The sequence below is a fragment of the Pogona vitticeps genome, chromosome 6 (assembly GCF_051106095.1).
Source record: "Pogona vitticeps strain Pit_001003342236 chromosome 6, PviZW2.1, whole genome shotgun sequence".
Taxonomy (NCBI): Eukaryota; Metazoa; Chordata; class Lepidosauria; order Squamata; family Agamidae; genus Pogona; species Pogona vitticeps.
The window spans coordinates 52,137,496-52,159,307 of record NC_135788.1 but is presented as its reverse complement, the minus strand read 5'-3'; the positions used below and the strand labels follow the sequence as shown (position 1 = coordinate 52,159,307).

Sequence of the window (21,812 nt, the reverse complement as noted above, 5' to 3'; positions counted from 1 at the left end):
AATGCTTTTTCTAAGATGTCTGTGGTAAGACAAGTGTATCAGGTGACAAATGAGTTCTGTGACTCACATTCTTTTCCACTCATGAGCAGGATATTAAAGATATGAGTGTTCAGTAAAACTATCAAAGTTATGTGGAAGATATTTGGAAGCGCCCATACACAGCAGCTACCCCATGTTGTTGATTAAAGACAATATATTTTAGCTGGAGCTAAAGGAAGATGAAGACTTCATGTAGTTTTTGTTAAAATCAAAGCATGGTTTAGTTTTTACTGCTTACAAACAGCTTACATACATAAAAATGCAGATAGGTTCAAATAGCTACTTTATTGTCCTTCTAGTAAAGCATCTTTGCAGAAGAAAAGCCTCCAGGAGCTTTGTAAGCAGGATACCACTGGCCCGTGGAAGCTTTGTGCTTGATGCCTTCCACAATCCCTTTGATCCACAGTCTCCCACACGAACGTGTCTTGGCCCCTTCACTTTGGCACCACCTGAGAATGGATGAGCCATCAGTGGAAACTAGTTCGACAGCTGTGCAGACCCCAGGACTTCCAGAAGGTGGGAAGGCAGGAGAACTTTATGAAGGGAAGAGGCAGTTTAAAAGGGGAAGGGAATGCTAGTGAGGGAAGGGGAGAATGATGTGGAAGAGAAGAGAAAGGAGGACTGGGGTGATGCTTAGGAGTGGCCTGGAGCCTAAAAGGAACTGGTGAAAATCAAATCATATAATTACAAACTGATGGATCAGAGGCTAACACACTTTCTTACCACTTGATGGCCTTTTGTCTTTTTGCACTTCAATGTTTTGATGATTTAGGTAAGGTAAAGTTAAAGGTTCCCCTTGACAATTTTTGTCCAGTCGTATTCGACTCTAGGGGGCGGTGCTCATCTCCGTTTCCAAGCCACAGAGCCAGTGTCTGAAGACAATCTTCTGTGGTCACATGGCCAGTGAAACTTAGACACAGAACACTGTTACCTTCCCACCGAGGTGGTCCCTATTTATCTACTCGCATTTGCATGCTTTTGAACCGCTAGGTTGGCGGGAGTTGGGTCAAGCGACGGGCGCTCACTCCATCATGTGGATTCGATCTTACAGCTGAAGATCTACAGACCTGACAGCACAGAGGCTTCTGCAGTTTAACCCGCTGCACCACCACATCCCTTATTTAGGTAAACTTCTGTTTAATTATTTCATTGAACATCATAAGTATGAGATGTTATTTCTAACCATGCATGCATAAAGTCACTGTTTCTTGGCTTAATGCTTTTTGGGAAGCTTGGCAATCACAAAAAAGTTGCTACTCTTTTTCAAAGGGTTATTGAATTTGGCTGCTTCAAGCATGCATATTCTCTGGTGATAGATAAAACAAATACTGTATAGGCAAATAAAGAAGACAAGTTGGTAGTTTTTTTACTGACTGATATATATATCTATGATTTGTTTAACCATGTATTTCTCTTTTTTGTACAGGACTTACTAATAACTAATTATCTGGTTATTTGAGCATCTTTAATGGAATGTGTATGTGAAAAACAGATTGATTTAAAAGAAACTGTATTAAACAATCTCATGTCTTTCTTATTATTTTGTTTCTGTGTAGATTTGAGATCATTTGGAAAGAAGGAAATACAATTCATCCCCCTCTTCTCTCTTTCCCTCTCTCGCACATGTACACACTCACTTCATGGGAAAGTAGTTGCAAATGCCATATTGTGTGATATTTGTAATGAACATAGATCTGTTACTATGGAAACGTTTGACAAAAAAGATAATGCATGATCATTTATAGGCAACACTTCTTAAGAGGGTGGATTTCTGTTTTTTGCTGCTACTTTGTTCCTTAAAAGAAAAGAGATCTCCAGCTTCTTGCTAAGACAACACCATTCCTCTGCTGGAATTGTTATGCAGGTGAACCCTAATTTCACCTGGTAGTGAGAACAAAAATGAGAGAAGAGCCCACCAAACAAACATTCTGTGGAGAGGGTTTTGCAATAGGCTTATGTGGAGGGGATGGCTATAGAAAAAGCTACTTCTTCATCCCATTTGATCTAATATTCACTCACATTGAGCTGCAGAAAAGTTTTTATTCCCCCAGTATGAACGCAGGAGAAAAACTGTTTTACCCCAAATTAATTGGCTTGAAAAAGGAGGAAACACACATTTAGTGAGAATGTTTGTTACTGATTAGTTTCTACAAATATTATAATTAAATGAATAAGAAAGAATAACTGATAGAGTTCTCCAAGTGTTGAGATCCACAGAAAGCAACCGAGGAGAAAAAGAAATCCTCCCAAGTGACCAATGGTGGGGACTCAAACTCTCCCATCAGTGTTTATCTCCCTCCTGTTCTAATTTCTGTGCTGTCACATTACAGTACAACCCAATCTGGAGCCAGACAACCATGCCTAGATACTTGTTTGCACTGTGAAATAATGATTAACTTAAACCAAAGTAGAGAGTGGTGGTGATTCAGCTGTAGGCTCCAGGATTCAGCAAAGTTTCACACCTTGAGTGAAGAAGTCAGAAATTCTGACCATTAAAGTAAGCATCCCCAGCAATAAAATAAATTAAATAACTAATCATTTCCTGACATCCCAAATCTATTGCTTGAGGTGGCAGCCTCGGTCTATGTCATGGCAGAGATGACCTTGCTGACTCCCTTCTGGGGTAGTTTCTGTCCTCTGACTAAGTGGTCTCCCAATTTCATAGGATAAAATTCAAAATCTCAATTGCCACCTCTTCCCAAATAATTCCTGCTCATAAGATCTAACAGAGTCTCCTCCCATAGATTCCTTGTCAGGTGTTGAGCTCTTAGGCTGACAGTGGCTGCCCATTTCTGTTAAGTTCATTACAGTGACCACAAGATGAAACATTCCCCATGTGAAATTTCTGAAAATTTGATCTGTTTACAGTAGCTTTAAAAACCGTATTAGTTTTTGACTGCTGAATATGCCAATTGAAGCCAAAGTTGCCTCTTGCTGTGATGCTTGAAATTACATGATTGTATTATGGGTTTTATTATTGCTGTCTGATTTATCATACTGATCTTTCCTGCTTTGGGAATTTTGTACAGAAGGCTGCTTTATTTTTTTTCTAAATAAATAAAATAGAAATGGTAGATGTGCTTTGCAAATCAGATCAGTGATGTGGTTTTGTGTAGAAAAGTAAACAAAAGTGTGCAGTGTGTGTTCTGTGCTATGTAAATGGCTTTATGGGCTGAAGAAAATGCAGTGGTATTGGGAAGCAATCCTCCTGCAATGATGTAAAACCAGTGAAGATTAGTAGAGTCCAATAATTTATTTCCAATTTCAAATATGCACATTGAATGTCTTATTAATTGAATGTACAGTTTTAAAATTATTGTCATCAGTCAACTGACATTAAAACCATAAACCAGGTATATTCATTCTTATAAAGCTTGATTTTTCTGATTCATTGACAGAAGGCAAATACGAATGGATACAATCTTAATTAAACTGGCATTTGCTACAAATACAAATGTAATATAAGTACAAATATTTTCCACTGTTCATTCAAATTTAATTATATTTATAATTATTCCTGAACCATTATATATATACATATCGGTGATTTGAATACTCTTTTGAAGATGCATAATATAAAATGTTCTAGAACGAATGGCATTTTGCATTGCCTAAAATTATAGCAATGTAATTTCTGATCTATATATGGAGGAAATACAAAAGTGCAGGCATGTGTCACTTTTGAAGCCAGTTTTTTTTTTTAAATGTCAAACTGATGGCATTTGTTCCTTAACTTTTTTTCGGTTATCTTTTTGTTTGTTTGTTGTTTATAAGATAGGTTGTTTTAAAACAGGAATGGGAAATATGTGGCCCTCCAGGTGTTGTCGGACTCTAGTTCCATCAGCCTTGGCTAGCCTAGCCAGCAGTAAGGCGACATCTGGAGGGTCCTGAGTTTCCCATCTGTGTTTTGAAAGAAGTCAAGATTCAGCAGCAAGTGCTGTTTGGAATTGGAAGCTTTGCACATGAAATTCTTAGTTTTACTAGCCAAACACAGTGTTCCTTCTGTTGTAAAATTGTTCTATATGAAATTATGGGTAGTGATGAAACATTACTCATAGTGTCATGTAAAATTCACCTAATATACCTCACCCGGCCCTCAACTTCGTCCCAACTCCTGTTTCCACATGTCAGAATATTATAATGATTAGTCATTTTTGCAGTCCCACAATGCCAACATTTCAAAGAGTTTGCTGGATCTTGTTCAAAGCGTTCTTGTTCTTGCTTTCTTTCAGTCAAGGTCTTAGCTGTTCTGGTTTGCCCTGAAGCAGTTTATGCCACAACTACTGCAAGGAGGGTGGTTGTACTAACATAGCATTACCTGCTTGTCTCTAACAGCAATGGGGGAAACATGCGTACTATGGCTACCACAAGATTCTGTTGAGATTAGGGATGGTTGACACTTTCAAAGCAGTATGCAAAGCCATCCTGGTGTTTCTGCACCTCTAACCAAGGCCCTTAGGCAGATAGCCATACTTCCAAGGTGAGTTCAGAAACACAGGCAGACACATATTGCTCCCCATCCCTTGATGTGCACGCACACATACATGTTACATTGCAATAGGGATAGCTTGCAAGTCTATTGTGGCTAGGAAAATTCACTCCCCTTGCCAGCTATTTCAAGGATCACAGCTAAGCTGTGAGGGAAGTTTGAAAATGTGGCAGATAACGTGCCAATTCAAATGTCCCAGTGCTTTCACCCTGTCACCACTACACCACTGACTGACTGGTGTGTGGTGCTCTTATTTGAATGTTTGGTGAGATTTAAATGAATTGTAACTGAGATAATTAATATCTCAGACATTCCAGCATAAATGAGTTTTCATGTACATTAAGCAGAATAATTAGGCAATAATTAGAGAGATTGGACTTTGCTTCTCTCTTATATGTTGGGTAATAATAATAAGAATAAGAATAAGAATAAGAATAAGAATAAGAATAAGAATAAGAATCATCATCATCATCATCATCATCATCATCATCATATGGCCAGACCTGCATTGCTAAGGATCTGTGCTGGTCAATGAATGTGGAGAGTGTTGCTGGCACTGGATCCCCGGAGTCAATATTGGATCCATTCAGTTCTAGTGGCATCACTTTGGTTCCAGGAACCTTCCCCAGCTTCAGTTGGGCTGTTAGCTTGTTGATTTCCCTTATCATAACTGGAGGCCAAATGGGGAGATTTCAAAAACTGATATCTAGGGAGGTGTTTTGGTCTGGCCAAGTAGAGTAGAATGCAAGAAGGTGATTATTCCAAAATTCTGTAATATCAGACACCTCATCACTATTGTGTATGTACCTCAGCTTTCTCTAGTATTTGCAATTGCATTTTTGTTGCCTGCATTTTTAGTAGCTGATCTATTATCATAACAATAAAGACTAATTTTTTGAGCTTAGAATAGAATAGAATATTGATGTGGCCATAAATATGGCTGTCATATTTGTTCATTTGTTTTGGAGAATGGCTTTGAACACAACAGTATTGTGGAACAAGCAGGGGGGAAATGACTATGGTCTAGATTCTACTGACAATAAAAACCATTGTTATATCAGGTTTTGCTTTTTGAAAAAACTATTTAAATTTTGGTGTACACAGAAGATATGTGCATGAGTGGAATGTTATGCCAGGAGATCGGGTTTTTCTGCTCCTCTGCCCGAGGTCCATTTGTTCTGAGGCGGATGTAGAATCGATTCATTGGAATCGGTTCAACATACGTGAAAGTCCCATCCGCATTATTATTTTTTAATTCCTGCTATCTGATACAGCACAGGAATCAAAAAATAAAAATTAAGAGCACCACAGTCCACTTTCTGGAAAAGCCAGTACTGTGCCAAACAGCTCATTCCAAGCCATCAGTCAGTGAAGCCAAGCCCTCCTTCCCTCCCTTGGCAGCCCCTACCGCCTTCCTCCCCATCCACCCCATCCCTCAACCAACTTCTTTTCATTGCCCCCCATTCAAATCCTTCCCACCTTCTGTTCCCCTCAGCTGCCTGCCCCGTGTCCTGTCCTCTTGCCCCCTCTTGCCTTTTCCATGCCTTTCCACCCCTCTCCCTCTCCCTCTCATCCTCTTCCCCCTGCTAAGTAGTGTTCTCCACATTGCCACCCTCTGTCCTCAAATGGAGCCACCTGATCAGAGACAGTGGTGGTGATGTCAGTGTCAGAGGCAGCAGGGAGGCTGAGGAGGTGGCAGTAGTAGCAGCAAGGTGGTTGAGGCTGTGGCGGTATCAGTGGCAGCCGGGAGGGGGAAGCCAAGATGACAAGGGTGAGGCTGAGGCAACAGTGGCAGCAGTGGAAGGGAGGGCAAGGTGCTGCTCATGGTGGTGGCGGCAGAGAGGCCAAGGCGATAGCAGTGAGGATGCACACACTGACACAAAGGTTTTGCATTTAGACGAAAGTCTAAAGTTATCCAGAATTCAAAAGAAACAATCGCTCTCCCAATTTATCCTGACCTATGAGTACTTAAGGTGTCTAGATGGCAACTCAGAAGAATTGTCTGCATCTTCTACAGTTCCAATGTAAAAGAAGTTGTAGAACACAGTTGCTTCCTGTTGCTTGACCTTGCTCACATACTTGCTGAAAGTAAGCATAGTTTTCATTGTGATCCACAGCATATGAGGAGAATGGTGTTACCTATTGCTAACCCTTAGGAAAAGAACAGAGAAAACATCTGTCTGAGGATCAGCAGAGTCATTTTCATAGATCAAATGCTCCTGTTCTGTAGCCATAAGTACCTTTTTTAAGAGACTTTTAAAAAGAGGAGAAGGGGACGACAGAGGATGAAATGGTTGGACAGTGTCATCGAAGCGACCAATATGAATTTAACCCAACTCCGGGAGGCAGTGGAAGACAGGAGGGCCTGGCATGCTCTGGTCCATGGGGTCACGGAGTGTCGGACACGACTAAACGACTAAACAACAACACTAAAGATAAATTCTGGGCTGTGTCTGTTGAAAATGAAGGTTTGCAAATGTACTCTGTTATTTGCCTTAGTGAAATGGCTTAGTTTCACAGCTTATATTCCAGCACTAATGATGGATAAAATAATTCATGTTTTGTCCCTATGCTTATTTATGGGCTTAGCACATTACCCATTCTAGACAGCCAATAATACAGATTGTTATTGATATTCCCCCCATTACAGCAGTGCCACTGGCTGGCTGTCAGTTTCCAGGCACAATTCCAGGTTTTAACCTATAAAGCTCTAAAAATAAATAAATAAAATAAAAATAAAAAATAAAAGGCTTGGGTCCAAACTATCTCAAGGGCCATGTCTCTCTATGAGCCTGCACAGGCATTAAGATAATCAGGAAAGGCCTTTCTCTTGGCCCACCACCCTCTCAGGCTCATTTGATGGGGACATGGGAGAGGGGCTTCTCTGTCGCTGATCCCAGACTCTGGAAAGCCCTCCCACGGGAGGTCAGGCTGGCCCCATCTTTGCTGTCTTTCCAGAAGCAGATGAAGACCTTTCTCTTCTCATTGTTAAATGACTGGTTGACCAAGGGGATCTTTTAAAGGGATTATTTGATTCTGTTGTTTTACTTGAGCTTTTAATATTGCTCTTATGCATGAGTTTTAATACATCTGTTTAATGCTATTTAAATATTGTAATAATTTATTATTTAGCTTTTAACTTTGTTTCTTTTAATACTGTAAGCTGCTTTGGATCCTTTAGGAGAAAGGCAGCATATAAATATTTTAAATAAATAATAAATATTAAGGGTATTAAAAGTGCTCCTGTTGCTGCAGATTTTTGCTTTGCAGAAACATCTTTATCTGAAACAATGAAGTGCTCAACAAAACTGGGATACTTTAATTTTATTTAATTCTTCCAAGTGTAAAAGTCATGAGGCGGATACTGCTTTGAGGCCTATCACAGGTAGAATTCCTCTTCAGACAGCCTTCTGTTTTTAGGTAAAAGTTTCCTGCCCCTCAAGACCTCTTCAACCTGGGGAAGCCTTTGGGTTCTGAAAATCCCCACTGGAACCTGGCAGAGGATGGAGAGATGGGAAGCTTTTAATTTAAATTGAAACATGCAGGCTGATAATGTCTTCAGCCTTAAGCACAAGGAGCTGCACTAACAGGACTCTGGCCATTGTTTGAAGAGAGGTATAGCAGAATACGTTGTAGGACCATTTTGACAGCAGCACTGTCATTTTGGAATTTATATTCAGAAGGGTCAGTTTAGAGCTAGTGCTTGTGTGTGTTTGCTCAGATTGGCACTTTCAAATGTGGTTTTCAGGCAACAGCCTTCAGAACTGCTAAAAAGAAAAAGAAAAGCTAATATAATCCTCACGGTAACATAATGTTTGAATATGCCAAAGAAAGCAAGAACAGAAAAATCAGATTAGAAATGTATAAATTGCAAAATCTGTAAGGCATAATGAATTAAAAGGTCTTAACCTTACATTGAAAAGAAAGTAGCTTGATGTAAAGCCTTGTCTTAGAATGCATTTCACTCATTTCAAAAAAGAAAACATTTCATCAGGATACTTTTCTAGGTTCCTTAAGACTTGCAGAGTTTCCTATGAAAAAACTGATTTTATCCCCAAATTTTCCTAGTTTCCCTGCCCCCAGTCCTTCACATCTCTATATTCAATTAACCATGCTTTGAACAAACTGGAGTTTTCTTGAGTTTGGATGTTTGTATATACCATATGTGGCTCAAAATGAAGTGTATGTATCTGATTTTGTGGCCACACCAAGGGAGTATAAAAGCCCAAGGCTCTATACTGCTCAAGCAAATAGTGTTAAAGTGTGCATTAGAGCTATACATGAAACTAGCTAGCCTTTGATTTTTAACAATAAGTAGTTATGTGTTCCTCTGACTTATGCTGCATTTATCTTATTACCATTCCAAGTGATTCAATAAGCTTATTTTTTAAAAACAATCCTATGAAAATTCATTTTCATGCTGACAGGCTGTGTTGCAAAGCTTGGCAGTAACTAGTTGGTTGTAATTAGTTAGCTTCCCTAGTAAGAAAGGTATAACTGCACTCCTTTTGGTTTTAGTTACTTTTATAGTTATGGGCTGTATCTTAGTGTGATTCATGTCCTGGCTGATGCTTCTCTGCCTTGTACTTGTTGCAGTGTTGAGATGATAAAAAACAGAAGGGAGAGAACAGTATAGTTTACATCAAAAGCCAACAGTTGGTTGCATTTGGAAACTGGTCACAGTCTTGTTACTTACACCTGCTTATGTAAATCTCAGCTGTGAACTGCCAAAAGTTAAGAACCTGACATTGGCATTTGCTGTCGTTTTGTGATCTGACACATGGCAACACATGGCTATCCTGACATCTTAACACATGGGCAATTCACAACTGAAATTTATAGCTGTGAATTGCCATATGGTATGTGGTGGACTTATGCTGATATAAGTTTTCACCTGGATTCTAAGTCATTATTTTTAAAGTAAGTAGAAGTTACTGATTTATTTACTTTTGAAAAATGAGAATGCAAATACTACTCCAGTATCTAAAACTGTTACTGACTACTAAGTGTTGCAATGCACTCTACTTCAGACCAGTGCAATTACCATGGGTGAAAACAACAGCAACACTAGAACAGATAAAGTCTAAAGCAACCTCAGTATGAAAACTTCAGTTTGCCTGAATTGTTCCTTCTTCCTTTGGCTGTGAAGGACCTTTGAAATTGTCTCCAATTTTTCCTTCCCACTTTTTTTCCTTTTATACATTTATGCCTGTTTTCTTCCAGTTCACATTCTTACCAAAAAGACAAAGAATGACAGCTCTTCTGTTTTCTTTGCTTATTATCCTCTTTCAGTTTCTTTTTTATATCTCCAACTTCTTATTGCTTAGCAACCCCAAGAGGTACCTCAAAAAACTGAAGTGCTAATTTTTCCAAGGAATCTTTGCCTTCCATTCAGGAAAATATAATTTAACTTCATGGGGACAACTCCATCACAAGATAAGGTATCTCAGTATAAGGTAACATCTATATGAGGCCGCTGGGTGGGGGTCATCAGGGGTTGTGGAGCATCGTGCCATCAGTGTGCTGATGACACACAGCTCTACATCTCCTTCTTTCCAAATGCAGGTGATGCCGTTCTGTCCCTTCGTTGCTGCTTGGAGTCTGTACTGCAATGGATGCAGGAAAATGGGCTGATGCTGAACCCGGACAAGACGGAGGTCCTGAGGGTGGGTGGACCCACTGTCAGTGGTTTGGGAAACTCCCTCTCTTTGGGGGTGTGTGTGTGACTCTCATTGCTAAGAATGAGGTTCGCAGTTTGGGAATACATCTGGACCTGGCACTCACCATGGAAACTCAGGTGGCATCAGTGGTCCGCACCACCTATTTCCATCTTTGGTGGATTGCCCGGCTAAGTCCCTTTCTTGACATTGGTGCACTCACCACCTTGGTCCATGCGCTCGTAATCTCGAGATTAGACCACTGTAATGCACTCTACATGGATTAATGCGGAAACTACAAATGGTGCAGAATGCTACGGCCAGACTCCTTAGTGGGGTGAAGAAACATCAACATATTACTTCCATTCTGGCCGCATTGCATTGGCTGCCCATTTGATTCCGCGTTGATTTCAAAGTCTTAATGATCACATACAAAGCTCTAAATGGTTTAGGACCTCAATACTTGGCGGAACGCCTCCTCCCACCTAGATCTACTCGTATCACCAATCTAGCCAGGAGGGGCGACTGAGGAGCCTAACACCGAGGGAGGCCCAGAAAGAAAAAAACAAGACACCGGGCCTTCTTGGCAGTGGCTCCCAGGCTCTGGAACACGCTCCCCCCGAGATTCATCTGGCCCCCTCACTGGGCATTTTCAAAAACCAACTCAAGACCTGTTTATATAGACAGGCCTTCCCTCCAGACTCTATGCAATTCTCTCTCTTTCTTCATCTATTCTGTTTTGTGTTAATGTAAGAAACTATTACTTTATATTAATTGTTTTTATTACGTGTTTGTGAGCCGCGCAGAGTAGACTATGTCTAAATGGGCGGCATATAAGCTCAACAAATAAATAAATAATAAATAAATGATGACTACGGTTCAATGAGTACCTAATGAAAGAGGAATTTTAACCATGTTTAAAATGTACTGTTTGGGACAGGTAATTTTCATACAGACAGCAAGGATGGTTCATAGAATGGTGTCTATTTTCTTTGTATCGGTTCAGTCAACTCAAAGAAACTATGTAACGGATTTTGACTGAATCATCTTGTGTCTTCAAAAGGAGCATCCACTAAAGGCATTGGTATCAGTTCTGCTCCAGGATTAGGCTTAGACTGTGTCAATTGACATTGTTTACAAGTTTTGCAATAATTTTCAATGTCCTTCCAGACATTTGGCCACCAAAACCTCTAAGATTCTTGTACTCATCTTGTGCACAGCCAAATGTCCAGCCATGGGTATATCATGAGCCAAATAATACCTTCGCCCTCCATTTCTGTGGTACTACCAATTGGTTTGTCTCATCCACAGATATTCTATACAATAAACCATCATGAAATTCAAAACCCACTTCCCCATTCTTAAAAGTCCCATTTGTTTTAGCATTCTCAAAAAATTTCGATAAAGTCTCATCATCTTGTTACCATAGTCGCGTCGTTTCTCTGGAAACCCCCATAATAAGGTCATCCACGTTTGTCTTTTCACATTCAATTTGTAATACTTCTTGTGCATTTATTAATTCATTAATACCTTCCCAATCCCTCCCAATTAACATCTCATTGGTTAGGCTGGGAACTATTCCTACTTCCATTCTACGCGTCTCCTTCCCAATTTCAACCGTGATATAAGCAGTTTTATAAGTTTTCACATCGCCATGAATACATCTTATCATTAATTCTTTTCCTTTCTTACACCCTTCGACCTCTTTAACCAGAGTTTTTCCACTTCCAGAGTCAATTAAGGCTGTTTTCGGTTTCCCATTAACCCGTGCAACAACTTCCCAGTTTCCACTAAGTCCCTTCTTTCTTTTCACCTGGTTCCATTGATTGACCCATGAACAGTCGACCCTGGGGCAATTTTTTTTTCTGGTGTCCCTTGTGAGCAGGTTCTGGGTTCAAATTAGGCTGTTCCACATCTTGAGACAAAACCAATGCAGCAGAGTTGTGAATAAAAGAATTTTTATTGTTAATAACAACTGAGTCTTTTTCGTTTAATTCACTTGAACAGCAAATAGATAACTGGGGAGGGGATTCCTCCCATAACCATAAGAATGCTCATCAACATCTTTTAACAGCAGGTTTTTTTCTCTTATTCTTTCTTGGTTGTTTCTTTCAAACACTGATCGTATCCCACACACAGTGTCCCGCAACACGGGTGACGAGCCCATTCTACCATTACAGGCTGCTCTATCACCATCTTAGGGTCTCCTGTGGGAGTTGATCCCTGCGGACCAGTAATCCTGGGGTATACTACAACAGTCCATTCTATAGGACTCAATCCCATAATAATCAGGCAATAGCTTGCTTTAGAGGAAGTCCCCTCTCCTGGATCCTCTACCCTCTCAGCCACTCTCTTTTGGGGTACTGCAAAGACATGACCAGTCTTCTCTAATTCCTTTGTTTCTTGTTCCGGGAACACACTCACTTTCTCAGTCTCAGTGGAAACCCCTCCTATTTCAGTAGTCAAGAATACATCTACTCGCTCCCTGTCCAGATTTATCCCTCTCTCTCCCCTTGTATCCGTCTCTAGCTGTCTTAATGGCTCTTTCCTCCTTGCGCCTTCCCTTTCTCCTTGAGACTTTTCTAGTTCTCTCGCGCGGCTCTCTCTTCCCTCTTTATCCTCGCGCATCTCTGCTGCTGGTTCTTTTATTTCTTTAATTTCTCCTTCATTTTCTCTCTCCATGGTTTTACGCTCATGTATTATGTTATATTCGTGAGGGGATGGCTCACTCTGGCTCCTATCCTCACAACAATGGCGTCTTTTTTCTTTTTATCGGTTCAGTCAACTCAAAGAAACTATGTAACGGATTTTGAGTGAATCATCTTGTGTCCAGATTAGAACTTAATTGTTAAATCACATTTTGCAAGATTTTCCAGGATATTGCAAGGTTTTCATGGGAACTGGATTGCTACAGAGCATCACTAACACATCTCAAAATTTTAAGTAAAAATTGTACTGACCTCCCTCCTTCTAAGATGGTATTAAAGAGCACTGGAAGAACAGGTGAAGTATGTCATTTCAAAATGTAGCTTGTTACCACAAGCTGTGGAGGAAGGCAACAGTTGTTTGTTCTCCAGCAACTGATATTCAAAGTTATACTACCTCTGAACCTATGGGGTTCCATTGAGCTATCACAGGTAATAACAGTTTATACTTACCTGTCCTACATGACATGGTGGGTAACTTGTGGCTCTCCAGATATTTTATTTATTTAAATTTTAACCCACCCATCTAGTGGCCAGGCCACTACTCTGGGCGATTTACATATAGAGACATAAATATAGAATAAAGCTTCCATAATAAACAGATTAAAACATAAGACAAAAGAGAAACAAATCTATATTTACTATATTTAGCTGATATGAAAGATACATGATGGTGGCAGAACAAAGACAATTGGTCCAAAAATGATGGGATATCAATAATCAAAACCAAAATTAATCTGAGATAAGGCTATGGAAGACCTGTGTAAAGAGCCACATCTTCACTTGTTTTCTGAAGCCAAGGAAGAAAGGAATCTGTAGCACCTCTGTTGGGAGAGAATTCCACAATGAGGTAGCCACCACAAAGGAGGCCCAGTTTTGAGTTTTTGATTGGGATGGCTGCCTGCAACATCCTGGACTGTGAGGTGTGGGTGGGATGGGAGATTGTTCTGAGGGAGATGCACTCAGACAATATTGTTGGACTTCAACTCCTGTTAGGCCTAGCAAATATAGCCAGTGGTGGGCCAGCAGTGTCTGAAATTACACAATTTGCACACCCCTACTCCATGCAGCTTTTTTTAACCTGGTGTTCTCCACATAGACTTTGGCTCTCATGAACATTCAACACTGACCATGTAAGCTTTAAATTTGTTAAATTTCTTAGACACATGTTTGTTAAACAAAGAAAAAGATTCAAGGCATTTTATAACTGAAATATTTAAATTAAGAACAAAAACAATAAAAACAAATATATTATAAACTACCACTCCTCCTCCCAAGGGTAACAAATTATCAGGAATAATCAACTACCAAGACACTCATGTTTAAATACAGGATTACTGTTCCTAGTCAAATACTTGAGAGAGCATAATGTCCTAAACTGGTGATGAATAAAAATGATGGTGTCAGGGCCAAATGAGCCTGACTCGAGAGAGAATTCTATAAATGAACACACAACTGCAAAGACTATCTTCCACATACATTCTCAGGAAAAATCCTCAGATACAGGATTTAGAGTATAGGCTGGTACATGATGGAAGATTTGTTCCTCTGTAATATTTTAACCTTCCAAGCATTTACATACTACAGTTTTCTTCCTATTTCTCCTTTGTACAGCTCAGTCAACAAGGGAACAAACTATCTTATGGGACTGTGAAGAAACTCCAGGCAGGCAAAGGATGATGAGCACAACCCCATAGTGTCTTTGCCTCTGCTTGGCTGTTTCATACACAAGAGGACAGGAGATACCAAGGCCTGGAAGGAAGTTATACTGTTGGCTGCCTGGCAAATGTCACACTACTGTAGTTGTTTATGTCATAGTTATAAGTCAAGTGACACTTAGAAATAAGACATTTCATTCAGTGGGAACATACACAGAGAGACTGTGCCACATATCCCATTGAAAGCAAAGAGACTCTAGCTAGCCATGAGTATCTTGCCCTGCTATTTACAACTGGATTTAGTCACAATTTTGATAGAGCAGACTGTGACAAACCCAGACCTACTGGGAGATGCCACAGTTTCACTAAGCTGCCACCAACCATTCCCTATAAGAAGTCACACAGACCAGGGATGGATTTTTAACAAATAAAAGAACAAGGTTTATTAAATAACACACAGGGAAAATAAAATGATCAAGTGAATAAGATACAGTAACGTGGCTTAGTCTCAATCATACATACACACAGTTTGGTTCACACAGAACACTTAACTTGAAGCACAGACCCTGAACCTATCAGTCCTGGCTAACCATACAGACACCTGAACCTATCAGGTTGGTACTGACTGACACACAGTAGTACCCTGTCTGACACACAGACTCCCACTCAAGCTTCTTCTCTCAGCTCTTCCTAACTTCTCCACACACGCTCCACATATATATACAGTACAGCCCCTCCTCCTGATGTCCCGCCTTCCACTCCCCATAGGATGGAACTTTCCCTCCAAACCCATGACAGACAGGTAACATCAGTGCTGTATGTAACACCTCCCCTCTTTATAAGTTGTTTTGTAGGGGGAAAGCTAAGGTGCTTTTCACCAAAAAACAACCTGGATCCAAAACAAACAAAAACAGTCATATAATAACATACAATACCATACTTACTTATACTTACACTCTATTAGGCATTTAAACATTTACCATTAACAATACATCAAGTTACCTTTATTCATACAAACCAACATGTTTAATAAACAGACACATTTGACTTTTTGTCATCAAAATATATACATAGTCCATGTTTCTTTCGCCGTCTTCATTCTTCAGGTCTTCTTGACAAGGCGTCAGCAACACAGTTCACTGACCCTCTGACCACCTTCACTTCAAAGTCATAGTCTTGCAGATTTAAAGCCCACCTCATAAGTTTACTATTGTGGGTTTTCATTGTCTTTAACCATTGCAGTGGTGAATGGTCAGTGCACAGAATAAAATGTCTTCCCCAGATGTAAGGCTTGGCCTCCTGGATCGCGTAGACTATGGCCAGACACTCCTTTTCCACGGTTGCCAAATGTCTCTCACCTTTCTGGAGTTTCCTACTCAGGTAGGACACTGGATGCTGGTCACCATTCTCATCCTCCTGGCAAAGAACTGCTCCTACCCCGCTGTTAGACGCATCGGTGTAGATGATGAACTCCCGGTCGAAGTCTGGAGCACGCAGCACTGGATAATTGATGAGCGCCTCCTTCAACTTCCGGAACGCCTCCTCACAGTCGCTGGTCCACGGGATGCGGTCATCAGCCTTCTTCCTCGTCAGATCGGTCAGCGGAGCCGCAATCTCGCTAAACCTCGGGATGAACTTTCTGTAGTAGCCCACCAACCCAAGAAATGATTTGACTTTTTTCTTGGTGTTGGGTCTGGGCCAATCACGAACTGCTTCTATCTTGGCCTCGAGGGGTTTTATCACTCCTCCCCCTACTATGTGACCCCAGTATTTTATTTCTGGGCTACCCAGCTGACACTTGCTCTCTTGGCAGAGCCTAGGCCAAAGCACTTCCTCCCCTGGGTTAAAGTGCCTCTCCCTGCCTTCCTGGTCATCCCAAGTTTTCTTTCTGACCTTTTGAGCTTGCAGGGTCTCTGCTGCTAGCTCTAGGTTTCTCTTTAGGTCATTCATCAAGGTGTCTATGTATGTCACAACGTCTTGTGGGTCATCCTGGGTGATCTGCTCCCAATTTTGTTTGATCAAATCAAGGGGCCCTTTCACCCTTCTCCCAAATAAAAGTTCAAACGGACTGAACCCGGTACTGGCTTGTGGCACTGATCGATAAGCAAACAAAAGGGATTGCAGCTTCTGGTCCCAATTGTTTGGATTCTCTGCCAAGTAAGCCCTAATCATGCGCATTAGAGTCCCATTGAACTTCTCAGTTAACCCATTACTTTCAGGATGATAGGCAGTGGTTTCCTTGTGCTTAATTCCACAGATTTGCCATAACCGTTTCATGAGCTTCGATGTGAACGATGCGCCCAAATCTGTGATTATTTCTGAGGCAAATCCCATCCTGGACATATACCCCACGAAGGCATCTGCCACTGTGTTAGTTTCAATGTTAGTCAAGGGTATGGCTTCAGGGTACCTCGTGGCATGGTCCACAATGGTGAGAATGAACCTGTTCCCCCTCTTTGTGGCCTTGGGCAAAGGTCCCACAATATCCACCCCTATGCATTTGAACGGAGTGTCAATCACAGGCAAAGGGCACAACTTTGCTTTGGTCCTGTCGCGGCTATTCCCCTGCCTTTGACACACATCACATTGTTTACAGAACTCCCTGATCTGCTTCCCTATGTCAGGCCAGTAAAAATTCTGTGTGATTCTCTGCTGTGTTTTGTTCACCCCTAAGTGCGCAGCAAACATGTCAGAGTGCCCCCTTTGTAAGATCATGGGGCGATACTTTTCAGGTACCACTAGCTGACTTCGGATCCCATCTCCCCCTCTTGAGATATTCCTTAGGGTCTCTCTATACAAAATCCCCTTTTTCTCTAGAAATCTCACTGGGGTTTCAGGTGTTAGCTGGGCGTCAGTCACCTGTTCAAAACACTTTTGGAGAGTGGCGTCTGCCTTTTGCTCTTGGCCAAATCGGCTGTCTGTGGTTAAGGTTTCCACCACAGCTTCTGAACTCCCCTCTGCTTCCGTCTCTGGCTCATCAGTACCCCCCTGAACTGTCCCCGTGGTGGCTTGTGAACGTGTAATCACTAGCACCCGTTTCACATGTTCAGCCAGGTCATTTCCCACGAGCACGGCTGCTGGCAGAGTCGATGAAATCGCTAGCCGCCAAACTCCCCTCCAGCCTTGAAAGTTCACAGGTACCTCCGCTACTGGCAGTGAGATCACCTGCCCCTCAATCCCTGCCACCTTCATGCTCTCATTTGGGATTATATATTCCCTAGGAATAATATCTGGATGGCACAGGGTCACCTGGGAACAAGTGTCCCTCAGCCCCCGATACTGATGGTCAAGTATTCCTACGTCCACCCCTGCTGTTTCAAACAACTGAGAATCTGTTCTCACGAGCAAGCAGCGCTTGACCTCCACAAGAGGACCATTTTCCTCAGCCTGATCAGCAGATGTAACTGTTCCAGATTGAGTAGCCATGGCAACAGGCTCCCTCAGTGACAAGGAGCTTTGCTCTTTCTGGACACAGAACACAGCTTTTGGCTTGGTTCCACTCGAATCCTGAGGCACAATTCCTTTTAGCTGCTTTAATTTCTCACACTCTGAGATTAGATGGCCCTTTCCCTGACAGAAATAACATTTTCTACTATATTTTGAGTCTTTCTCATCTTGTTTTGGTTTTCCCTCCAAAATCTGAGGTCTTGGTTTCATGTCTGAGGGCTTCCCTTCACCATGGGCCCCTCCCCCTTGCTGGCTTTTCCCTGGTCCCTGAGAGTACTTGCTGTAGGTTTCTTTAGGTTTCCCCATCGATTTCCCCTCACCCAAGGGCTTTCTTATTTGGGAAATAAAATCTGCGATCTCGGCTGCTTCTGCCACAGATTTCGGTTTCCTTTCCCTCACCTGGAATTTCAGTTCCCCATGCAGGACTGAATAGAACTGTTCCAGCGCTATCAAGTCTTTGAGCTGCTGAAAGGTCTCTGTCCCCTCCTGAGATAGCCATTTCTCTAGCAGCCTCACCAATTGGGCCCCCACTTGGGTAAAAGTCTGCTCTGGTTTCTTGGTGATTGACCTGAATCTTTGCCTCAGCTGTTCCGCATTTATCCCATGTCTGGCAAACACCAGTTTTTTAAACTCTGCAAAATCTTTCATCAGTTCCTGTGGCATCTCTGCATAAACTTCTGCCAGGCTGCCACTGATTAAAGATCGCATGATGGTCATCTTCTCAGTTTCCCTTACTGAGAAGTCCACAAACGCTCTTTCCACTAGGGAAAAGAACACTTCAGGACAATCTCCCTTGTGGTACACAGGGAATTTCTTCAGGTCAGCTTTAGACAATTGTCCTCCCTCAGAATCCCTATTGTTATTATTGTTCTGATTCATCAGTTCCAATTTTCTTAACTCAAACACCATTTTCTCTCTCTCCAATCTTTCTGCTCTTTCCATTCTCTCTCTCTCTAATTCAAATTGCCTTTGTTTCTCTCTTTCCCTTTCCTCCATTTCCCTCACCCTCAGTTCATGCTGTTGGGCTATGAGCAATTTTCTGAGTTCTGGGTTCTGTTCTCCCGTGCTGTCACCCTGCACTGAGCCAAATTCATCCTCAGAACCTTGGTCTACCTGGGGGTCTTTCACTTCACCCATTTCTGCCATTTGGCTTCGAGTCAAGGGCATAATCCCCCCCCCCAGAACAGGCTGCTTTCAAAAGTCAAGCCTCAAAATAAAGCGACCACTTTTTTTTTCTTCTCTTTTGCCTCAGAACCAGCTTTCTATAGATTGCTGCTGTTCTTCAGCACTAACTTGCAACAGTTGCGAGCCAGAGTCTACCCCCCTCTGCTAGGCCTCTCAGCAGGCAGGCTAAATCACTTCTACTACACAGTTTTGCCACAGCTTTTTTCCCGCCAAAACAGGCTGCCTCAGAGCTCCCTAATCTAGTCCCCAATTGGCACGTTCTTCCACTAGCGCACCTCCCCGTGAGGTACACCTAGAAGATTACCTACGCGCCTCAGATTGTCCCTGACTAGACCCCCCGTGCTCTGGGCACACTTGCCAAGGCTTTGCTGTACCACTGGACAACTGGACCAGTCGTATCCCACACGCTGGACACCAATCAATGTGACAAACCCAGACCTACTGGGAGATGCCACAGTTTCACTAAGCTGCCACCAACCATTCCCTATAAGAAGTCACACAGACCAGGGATGGATTTTTAACAAATAAAAGAACAAGGTTTATTAAATAACACACAGGGAAAATAAAATGATCAAGTGAATAAGATACAGTAACGTGGCTTAGTCTCAATCATACATACACACAGTTTGGTTCACACAGAACACTTAACTTGAAGCACAGACCCTGAACCTATCAGTCCTGGCTAACCATACAGACACCTGAACCTATCAGGTTGGTACTGACTGACACACAGTAGTACCCTGTCTGACACACAGACTCCCACTCAAGCTTCTTCTCTCAGCTCTTCCTAACTTCTCCACACACGCTCCACATATATATACAGTACAGCCCCTCCTCCTGATGTCCCGCCTTCCACTCCCCATAGGATGGAACTTTCCCTCCAAACCCATGACAGACAGGTAACATCAGTGCTGTATGTAACACAGACCTCTTCATGTCTGTAAGGTTCAGTCATTTATTTTGCTCAAATTCATTGGGTTCATTAATGGTAGTGATCTGATCATTGTTCTTTGAAGTGTTCTGTAATCAGCATATTTTATTGCAAATCTAGTTGTGGCTTTGCATTGATCAAACTTTTGTTTCATAGATGGAGAAACATGAATATTGGTATGGCTTGCCATGTGGGTGGGAATTTCAAGAGTCTTCACAAAAGTGACCCTAGGAAAAGAAAATCTAGTACAAAATCACCCTAACCTTATTCATCTAGAAGTACGTAAATTCCCTTTGATTTCAATGGGACTCATAACCAAGTTGGAAATGATGTCAGTGGAACTTATACCCAGATTGGGGAGGTGACAGGGTTTCTCAAAAATCAAAGGGGGCCATATGATGCCAGAAATTTGGGACTTCTGCTCCAATGGGAACTATGTTATGAAACGGTATCAAGCTATAGCCAAATTCAAGTCAATATAACAGCAATCCCTTGATTTAAGTCATATCTAAATGCATATTTTTATGTCACCAGCTTATATCCAAGGACATCACTCCATGTAAATATGTTGAGAGTTCTGTAAGTAAACCAGATCTACAAAACATATGAAAGAAACATCCTCTAAAAACTCTTCTGATGAAATAAGCCATGGCTTGACAAAGGGTCATTCTAGATTTTTTTTAAAAAAAATTTCTTTTGGCTGGCACTAATCTGTTTTTGCCCTTTGTCATCATTTAGTATCCTTTGAAATGTAATACTCCAGGGAGGAATTCTACAGTAATGAAGCTCAAGCAAATAAATAAATAAATAAATAAAATAAAAAAAATTGCTCCTGAGTTGAACCTCTGCTACAGTACAGTTTTGAATGACTAATCACTTTCAAATTTTCAAAGATTTAGACCTCACACTTGGGTGTGCAAAACAGCTTTCCTTATTTCACTTTAAGAGAGTCGTCAACTGCTGATGGCAAGGCTTCCACTATGACAATTTTTCCTTTCCCATTTCCAGACTCACATGCTTGTCTTTCATTAATTCTAATGCAGACTGAACACACACAACTACACACAAAGGAATGTGTATAATTGGTTTTCAGAACAGATCTTGAAAAGGAATAAAATATATCATTTAAAACATTATCTACAGTGGAGATTGTAGGAAATCCTGACATCTGAGCATTCAGCCTGGAGGCAGGCAGTGCATCACGGCCTCTCCCAATTTGAAGAGACCCTTGTCGAGCAGGCCGAGGCAGCAAAATCAGGCAGCTAGATGGGGTACAGATTGTATTTGTCTTCAGTGTGGAAAGGATTGTCACTCTCGAATTGGCCTACTCAGCCACACTAGACGCTGTTCCAAGTCCTCCACAGAGAGCACGATACCATAGTCTCTCAAGACTGAAGGATGCCTAATCTAATCTAAAAGAAAGTAGATGTATTATTGAAGAATCTTAGTCAATCTTTCAGAGATCCATTTTTAGAGGAAGAAAATTAAGATTTCCAGAAAACTATGCCAAACAAGATCATATTCTTTATTTGATACAACTTGAAACTAAAGGTTTTCAAGAAGCTTAAGCTACAAAATACAGATGTACTGTAATGGAGCATTCAAGTTTGAGAACAAAAACAGTGGTGATTATTGTAGAACCCAAGGTCTTATTATTCTGATTCATTATACCAAAATAGTAAGCCCTTAACAGTTAAGGCT

General features: G+C 41.4%; 1 long non-coding RNA gene across 1 annotated transcript; it reads left to right on the top strand.

Moving 5' to 3' along the window:
• The first annotated feature begins 947 nt into the window (after positions 1-947).
• LOC144583510 (uncharacterized) lies at positions 948-14,137 on the top strand. Its single transcript, XR_013537311.1, has 2 exons — positions 948-1,164; positions 1,596-14,137. It is a non-coding gene; the product is annotated as an uncharacterized LOC144583510 (long non-coding RNA).
• Positions 14,138-21,812: the final 7,675 nt, after the last annotated feature.